This window comes from Nannospalax galili, unplaced genomic scaffold (genome assembly GCF_000622305.1).
Source record: "Nannospalax galili isolate Female #2095 unplaced genomic scaffold, S.galili_v1.0 scaffold195, whole genome shotgun sequence".
Classification (NCBI taxonomy): domain Eukaryota; kingdom Metazoa; phylum Chordata; class Mammalia; order Rodentia; family Spalacidae; genus Nannospalax; species Nannospalax galili.
In genome coordinates, this window is record NW_008335885.1 from 1,089,195 (window position 1) to 1,098,821 (window position 9,627).

Genomic DNA, 9,627 nt, shown 5'->3' on the forward strand with positions numbered 1-9,627 from the left:
AGATAAATATTGGGCAAAGACCAATTGTTCTCAGATAAACCTTACCTAGACATAAATTTCTTGATCTGCTATATATAATTTGTCAGTAGGGTGTTGGAGTAATATGGCTCACTCTGGTTTTTAAAACTAGCTAGGCATTGTTTATCTCTTGCATTGTCTCACTGCTCCATCATGGTTTCCCCAATTAAGGTGCCCCTGTTTTCCCCCTTTCTCCCTTAATAATACCCTTCTCCTATGGTTCTACCTACATACATGCATTTTAATACTAATACACATTAAAAAAACTTAAAAATAAATTTAAAAAAGATTTTTTTTCCCTTTGAACTTCTGTTCTTAGCTCCACCTTGTAGACCAAGGGTGTCATTTCATGCATTGGAGGGGCCACATGTTTCTAGGAAGCTTCCTAGGATCTGATGTGAGACAGAGTAGTAAGCAGGAAGTCTTCGTGAGAGAGGAATAGGTGGTAAAGCCAATAAGGAAGAAACTCTGGGATCATTAAAAGTATTAGTCATTATGATCCAAATTTGTATTCTTTTTTCATTTCTAAGAGAGATATTGACAAATGAAATAATAGGATTATTGCATTTTAAAGTGAAATAATTATATTGCTTTTCCTAATAGAGTAAATGTAATTGAAGGAAAAATGCATTTTTAATAGAAATGTGAAAAAATAAATTAGTATAAACCATATATCTAGAAGCAACATGGCTAAAAATGACTCTAGTTCTTGCCTTATATGATATTATAATGTTGACTTATTCATATATTATGTTTGTATTTTTTTGATCTTGTGAATAGGTACTGTGAGTTATAATATTAAAACATTTTATGGCATTCCTCAAACTGAGTTTGTTTCCTCTCAGGAACTAGCAGTTTTAAATTCAATGAAAAAAACCTCATATTTGGGTCACAGAGGTCTGGATTATTACTATTTTTCCATAATGTTTCACTTTTCAAATACACTAGAATTTTTTGTCCTTTATTTTTGGTCTTTTTGAGACGGGGTCTCCCTGTAGCCCCAGCTGTCCTAGAACTCACTATGTAGACCAGGCTGGCCTTGAACTCACAGAGATCTGCCTGCCTCTGCCTCCTGAGTGCTGGGATTAAAGGCATGCACCACCACACCCAGATTTTCTGTCCTTTTTAAAAAATAGTTTTTATTGACTTTTTGTGTATTTCATACAGAACATTTCAAACAACCTTTTTATAAAATAACTTTTCCTGGGTCTGGAGAGATGGCTCAGCGGTTAAGAACACTGACTGCTCTTGTAGAGGACCCAGGTTTGAGTCCCAGCACTCACATGGTGGCTTCGAACCATCCTTAACTCCAATTCTAGAGGAATCCAAAGCCCTCTTCTGACCTCTGCCGCATTGTACCACAGGGCTGCACTCACAGGCAGGCAATAGACTCATACACATAAAATAAAAATAAGTAAAATTAAAAAAACTTTTCCTTTTTTTGAGAATTTAATATCTGAATTTTGTTTCTACATCATTTTCATACCTCCCAATCCCCCTCCAAGTCCTCTCAGATCCCCCCACAACTCCCCCTCAAATTCTTATCCTCTTCTTTGATTATTATTGTTACATATGCACACATACATTTCTAAATATACATATATACATATATAATGTACTGAGTTGTGATATACTTGAATCACAGGACTTTGAGCAACCGACCTGAAACTTTGGAAGCCTCCTCCATGGAGACTAGCTCTCATAGTATCAAAAGGCACTATGTAGCTACCAAATTAAATACCATCTTTTACAACTCTTTTAAAAAGCATTATGGAACATACTCTTTTTATATCTTTAGTTTTGTTAGTTGTATAAGAAATGACTGAAAAGGCCATCCAGCCACCGAGTGTCACTATTATTTAGACCTTAATGCTTTCTAGTATGACAGTTTTCTATTTTATCTCCATGCTAAAACTTGAATGAGATGCAGCAGAATCTCACTTGTGCTAAAAGCTGCAAAGCTAAGAGCTAGAGCAGAGTCACATATCTTTGCGTTTGTGTTAAGAAAGTGTGCATTCCTGCTCTCAGTGAGGAGTGACAGGATGAGTAGAAATCAACTGACCTATTTCAAAGGTTGAAAACCCACCTTTTTTTTTTTTGCCTTTAGGTTTAGGGGGAAGATAGTAACATCGGATAGTGATCCAATTCTTGTTTGATTTGGAATGTAAAAGACAGGGAAAGAAGTGGACTTTGGCTTTTTCAATGTAGATTTTTCCCCCTTAAGGATGGCTAGGCTGATGTGGGTTTTCTCTTACACTCTTGTTTGTTTGGTGAGCTTTACTTGTAATATGTGACTATAAAACAATAGCTACTCTTAAATAACTACAAATCATTGGGAATTATTTAAAACCAGCAAAACAGCATAATACTTTTAAGTTCAAAAATGTGAAGCTTTGGAGCTGGAGAGATGGCTCAGAGGTTAAGAGCACTGACTTCTCTTCCAGAGGACCCGGGTTCGATTCCTAGTACCGATATGGCAGCTAACAATCGTCTGTAACTCCAGTTCCAGGGGGATCTGACACCTTCTTCTGACCTATGTGGGGACTGCATGACACGGATTTACTTACACATGTGTAGACACAGTAAGGCTGGCCTGGTCTACACAGTAAGACACAGTAAGGCCGGCCTGGTCTACATAGTGAGTTCCAGGACAGCTGGAGCTACAGGGAGACGCGTTCTCAAAAAAAAACCAAAAAAAAAAAAAAAAAAAAGTGAAGTAGTACAAAGAAATGTATTAGATTTAAAGTTAACCTAATGACAATTTTCTGTATGTTCCTGATGATGTAAATTATTTTAAATAAAGAAAATTGTATTATTAAAAAAAAAGAAGGAATGAAGGAAGGCTGTACAAGGTGGCACACACCTTTAATTCCAACACTCAGGGGGCCCAGGCTGGCACGACTCTGTGAGATCAAGGATAGCCAGGTTTAAATAGTGAGTTCCAGGTAGGTTAGTGCTACATGGAGATTCTGTCTCAAAGAAATAAAAAAAGAAAAGAAAGAAAAAAAATGAAGTAAACTGAGGCCAATGAAGGCTCGGCTCAGACCTCTTTGTCCATGTACACATTTCAGCATCCCATGCTCAGAGAATGCCCATACCCACATTTAAGGTGGGTCTTCCCACACCAATAAATGTAATCAAGATAATCCCCCACTGGCAGACTCGGAAGCCCATATCCCAGGTGAGTCTAGATTGTGTCAAGTTGACAACACTAATGACCACTTCCAGATTTGGAAAACTTCTTAACTTTCAAATCATTAGACTAGTGCAATATGAAACTAAAGGTTACAACTCATGGCCTCTGGAAACAAAAACCTAAATTTAAAGCCACATAACATTATGTAATGACAAAGATGTAGAGTAAGTGAAGTTTGCTGAAGCCTGCTTGGAGTGTCAACTGAAACGACCTCTGACAAACCTGTTGAAAGAGATTTGTAGGGCTTACACTTTTCACCAGTAAACATTTATGAACAGCAATGAGATGTCCTTAGTAGAAATTAAGAACCATGGTGCTCACTTCATAATGACTCAGAGCTCAAACCTTGCGCTGCTGACACACCTCAACAGTAAATGGATAAACAAATTGGTCTTTATCTATGACATACAATTGTATGAAGTAAGGAGAATGAACATTCTTTCACTAACTACAACAGTGTGATTCACTCTGCCTAGTACAATTTTAAAGAAAATAAATCACAGTTACCTTGCAGTGCATATTTAAAGGATACTAGACTGAATATTTGCTAAGAGAGAAAACTAAGTATACTTACCACAAAAGAAAATTACAAACTATTTTATTACAGCATTTAGTCATACAGTAGGCTACCAAAACTAGAATATTGCTAACTTAGAATATTGACCATGTTTGTGCATAAAAATGATGAATACTGGTGATAGAGGAGTGAGTTACACAAAACGTCACAATGTGTGCAAAGGTGGCTGTGCTGTTTTATGAAGTTGCGAATTATCTGTCTCCTTTCAACAAAACTTTTAGCTGCTAATTGAAGAAGAAAATTTCATCATTGTGAGGCTGGAGAGATGGCTCAGTGATTAAGGGCACAGGCTGCTTTTGCAGAGGACCCAAATTCAGTTCCCAGCACCCACATAGTAGCTAAGAACCTTCTGTAATTTAATTTCCAGGTTGTCTGTCATTCTCTGCTGGCCTCCACAGACTGACACACAAGTGGTGCACTTAGATACATGCAGCAAAAGCACTTATACCTCCAGTTGATGATTCCTATAGAAACTAAGGCTTATATTTGCATACTGTACAGTTCAATGTGACTTTTAAAATTTCTTGGTATTGCTTTCTAAAATCCTATTCAGAAACTACAGAAGGAAAAATATCTCCTTGGATACTAGATGGATAGACTTGATGGTCAATTTATCAGAATCTGAAATCATCTAAAGCTTAAGCCATTGCCACTCCTGTAAGGGACTTTCTTGATGAGGATATTTGAAGTAGGAAGACCCACGATAATGGGAGTGGACCTCCTGGTGGCAGCCCAGATTAAAGGACTTGGAAGAAAGAGGGAAACCTTGCTTTTTGCCTGTTTGCCTTCACTCTTGCTGGCAAGCTCATTGATTGAATTGCTATTACATTCCTTCACTGATATTAGAAACACTTCTTTGGATTTCCAATGCAGACTGAAGACTAGATGTTTTTCAGGAATTGTATAAATTAGGCTTGCCTGGAACTCAAAAATTTCCAAAGCTCCTTGCTTCCAAATGGGGAGGATTAAGTGATTAAAGGTGTGAGCTGCCACACCCAGATATCCCTGAGTCTGGACAACTCTCATATGCTGGAAGGAAACCCCAGGAAATTAAATCAATTTTGAAAATGGGTGTGGTCTTCAGATGCAATATAAGAACAGTCCATGGCCACCATTCACTGCTCTTTCAGACCAGAGTGTTTCCAAACCTTCAGGCTCAAAAGATTGCTGAATCCAGACCTTGACTATTATTCTCTCCTAGCAAAAGTTGGTGAGCCTAAAGATGCATTCCTCAGGTGAGTAGACAATATACCCAAGACTTGATCTAGCTACTTCCCAAGACAAAAGAAGCAAAATTTCCTCTTTGGAATTTATTAGCAAACAGGGTTTTCTAAGAAATGATGCTTCCATAGTAGCAAAATTGATTCTATTCCAATTTGTTCCCCTGGTGTTGGTCTATACTATAGAATTAAACTGAGGATTAATTAGGTTAATGTTCATGCACTCCTCAGTGGATTTCAGATAGTTTTCAATTTTGAGCATTTGTCACTCCTTAAATAATTCAGGAGCATTGAATTCTGTAGGTGCTGCATATGTGCATTATCCTCTACTCAAAGAGTGCTTATTAACACACACACACACACACAGCTCTGAGAGCCAGAGGAGAAATTATAACATGTAGTTACAGATTGCATTGAATGGTTTGAAGGAAATATCAAAATTTAGAGATTATTTTTGTATTTGGTTTATATAGAAATGCATACTGAAATTTCCAACAAAATAAGGATTTTAAAGGATTTTTTTTTCTGCTGCGAATTACAAAGCAACGTCTCTTCATAGTTTGAATAAATGCTTTGTAATAGTTAACATCTTGGTAGCAATGCCTGGACATACTATTCTTGGCTTAGTTTGGCTGGAGGGCATACATGATGTTGAGAAAAGTCATCATGTTTTTCTACTTGCATAGTTAGATTCTGGTGACAACCTGAGGCAATTTTGCAGTGCAGAGCTTCATTTTCACTATTTCTTATGTGCTCAAAATTAAGTTTGGGTGGTTGTTCTGAGGAGGAGGACTGTGTATCAAATGAGATGAAAGGACCATCAAAGGAGACAAGGAAAGAGAAGCTCGAGCACCCAGCTCTCACAGGGAATGAGCGTTGTTCTCAGTTTTCAGGATTTTCATGAGCCACCAGCTGAAGCCATTTGACTCCATTTGTGTGAAAGCCTAAAGTTCTTGGTATTTGGAGGAAAGCTGGTTCAATCCAAATGTGCTTCTTTGTATGGATAGGAAATGGACACCTGTTGATTAAATGTCCAACAGACATGAGAGTTTCATTTGGGCCTCAAAGCTTTATCCAATAAACTCAAAGTTGGAGTTACCTGTTTGGGCAGCAGAGGAGTTGGAGCAGAGAATGATCCTGGGAAGATTAATACTGATCGTCCACTTGGTGGGATTTAGAATTAGCATGGAAACCCTTGTGCACATGGGGGGCTTATCTAGATTAGGGAAAATGCTGTGGGACAAAGGTCTCAGAATTTGCAAACATAAGTAGCTGTGCAGTGGTCCCTCAATGCTTTCTCTAACTAATTATGGCTGCAATCAGATCACCGGCTTCACGTCCCCATCATCGTGGACTGTATCTTTGAACTGTGACCATTCTTTTTCAAGTTTCTCATGTCAGGTATTTTGTAGCAACAAAAGAAAATGAAGTAATATTGGCATCAGACTCTCCAGAGATGTTGGCAGTGCAGATCCAAAGGATAAAATATTAAAATCAAGGGCTGGAGAGATGGGTCAGCAGTTAAGAGCAATGGCCATTCTTGCAGAGGTCCCTGGTTCAGTTCCCAGCACTCACATGACATGTAATGTAACTCCAGTTGCAGGCGATCCAATGGCTTCTTCTGGGATCCAAGGTGTTGCATGATATGGGTGCAGTGAACTTACATGAAGGCAAAACATTTATACATTTAAAATAAAAGTAAATATATAAAACATTAAAAAACATTAAAAGCCAGAAATCAGTCCCAAGCAATCACTAAGGAAATGTGTGAAGAATGTTCTGAGATAGACAGCAATGGAAATTTGTGTTCTGCCAGCGTAGGCGTGCAGTGAAGGGCCAATGATTGGGGTTTCTTTGAGAAGAGGTTGGCTCAGGGACAGGGAAAGCCACTTTATTTTTGTCAATTACCTGAACAAAAGAACAGGAGCAAGGCCCCAGCTTGAGCTGATACCTCTGGGACAAATGCATCTAGCAGGGACATAGAGGTTTGGCAAAGCAACTTATGTTTCTCAGGACAAGAGAAAGATGACATGTTGGCAGTCATAGCCCGACACTTGATTTCTTCTTGGTCATATTCAATATGAAGCTTCTTCTCTAGTCTGAAGTGAATCTCAAATCAAATTACATGCAGTCTTCTGTCTCTCTGGTGTAGAATACTGAGTAATTCTGCTTCTCCTCCCTCAGAAATGGAGTGTGACATGTCACAAGCCTTCCAGGAAGAACTCACATGCCTCATCTGCCTGAACTGCTTAACAGACCCAGTCACCATAAGCTGTGGACACAGCTTCTGTCGGCCCTGCCTCTGCCTCTCCTGGGAAGACATCAAACGTCCTGCCCAGTGCCCTGTATGTAGGGAACCATCCCAGCAGAAGGACCTCAGAACCGACCATCTTCTGAAGGAGCTGGTGTCCATTGTCAGACAAGAAAGCCTCAGGAAATGCCTGAGCTCTGAGGAAAACCTGTGTGTGACCCACAAGGAGACAAAGAGGATCTTTTGTCAAGAGGACAGGGTCCTGCTCTGTCAGCTCTGCTCCAACTCTGAGGAGCATGAAGGTCACACTCTGTCCCATTGAAGCAGCTGTTGAGGAGCAGAGGGTAAGTGGTGCCCCTGAGAGTACACGAAGTCTGGAGGGTGGGAGACTTAGATCACAGGGAAAATACTTATCATGATGATCGACCCGTTGTTTTCTGGGTGGTGGGCACTTTTTACAGATCTGACGGAGAAGCTGTGACTAGAATGTCCAAGCATCCTTGACTTCATAGAGCTTAGAGCCTTTAATGCTCATTTCTGTTTCTATTATGCCTTCCTTAAACTGCTCAAAACACCGATGCTGAAGGCACCTGTAGAGGATATTTGTTTTCTAACACTGGAAAATATATCGTGGAAAGTACATTGGAATTAGCAGGAGAGGGTAGAGAACCATCTAGGAACACATAGTAAGATGCAAATTACCAAACCATTTCAAAATTAGCCATGACCATTAACATTTTATTATAAACAAAATTTAGATTGAATTTTTTATTCTGTAGTCCTAAATTTTCTTTTAAATTAAAAATACAAAAGTTGGAGCTGGAGAGAAGGCTCAGCTTTTAAGAGCACTGGCTGCTCTTGCAGAGGCCCTGGGTTCCATTCCCAGCATGATGTGGTGGATAGCAGCCATCTGTAACTCCAGTTCCAGGGGATCCAATGCTCTCTTCTGACATCCCAGGCCACTGCATGACACGGTTATACTTAACATACACAGAGACAATACATTCATAAAATAAATTGTAAATAAAATATTAAAAATTACTGAAGTTGCTAAAACATGATCCTTGGTCTCCCTAAAGTAATTTTTCTTTTATGCCTCCTGATTGTGTCAGTGTAGGTCTGAATCCTGGTTTCAGGGTTGATATTTATTGTTTGTTATAGGAGATACTTTGAGAGCAAATGACACATTTATGGGAAAAGATACAAGAAAATCAGAGGAATCTAACTGTAGAGAGAAGAACAGTCTTGGCTTGGATGGTGGGTAGGGCACTGTGATGCTTAGAATCTGCTTGAGACAGACATTTGGAAACTTGATCATTCATGACTGGAGGGTTGTGAACAGGATACTATTGTAACAGAGATGTATTCTGCTAGCCTCTAATTCTGAATGTAATAGTCGACTTCATGAGCAGACAATGGTCAGGATGAGTGGTAAGGAAGTTTGAAACTAATGACTGATTAGCTGACAGCCCAGCACAGTGTACATTATTCTTTACTAATATGTCTTGAATTCCAATTGCTAGTTTGTAGATTTTGATAGTTGTGTCATCAGATAAAATGCCAATCAAAAGCTTTACTTCATATAATGTAGGAACTTATGAGATACAGGAAAGTGTTTAGAGAAAAGCATGGATTTAGTTCTTCGTATAGTCACTAAATGGGAAACAAATGAGATCAAAGAATAAATTTAAATTTTATGAAAACTATGGCCATTAATTTAGGGTGCATGTAGCATACCGACAGAAGGTATCAGTCAAAGGAATGAGTGTTAAGTGAGGAGGGGAAAAATCTTCAAATGTGATCTAGAATGTCCATGTCTCTACAGGGCTATGTGTTTCTACATGAAGTAATGATCAGGACAGAGTACAGGAAGTTGCATCCAATCTTATTGGAGGAATAAAAGCAAAACATAAAGAATCTGAAAAATGAAAGCCAGTGGATTTTGGAGAAACTAAGAAACAATGAAGCCATGATGGTCCGAAAGAGGAATCAACTAAGAGACATGTATCGGGAACTGATGGCGATGTGCCATGGAACACATCTGGAGCTGTTGTGGGTGAGTATGGAGAGGTGCATGAAATGACTCTTAACTGGGGACCACAACTGTGACTCTGTGACTGGATTCCAAAGAGAAGTTTGCATATTTCCCACAATATGAGGTGGGTTTGTTTCCTTTTTAGAAATATTCTGAATAGTCTAATTTCTATCCTGACCATTTAAAAGAATTCAAACTTGTTGGAACTGAATGGGGAGATTCCTCAGATATATTTTTCTTATTTTTTTTTTATTTTTGGAATTTGCCTCTCTAAAAGCTGAATAATAAATGTTCCTTTTCACTAACATGCTATTTTTGTCTTTTCTCAGG

At 38.7% G+C, this 9,627-nt stretch overlaps 1 pseudogene; it reads left to right on the forward strand.

Annotated features, from left to right (window-relative positions):
• Nucleotides 1–5,013: 5,013 nt before the first annotated feature.
• LOC103732161 overlaps nt 5,014–9,627 on the forward strand; it is a 7,898-nt pseudogene continuing 3,284 nt past the window's right edge.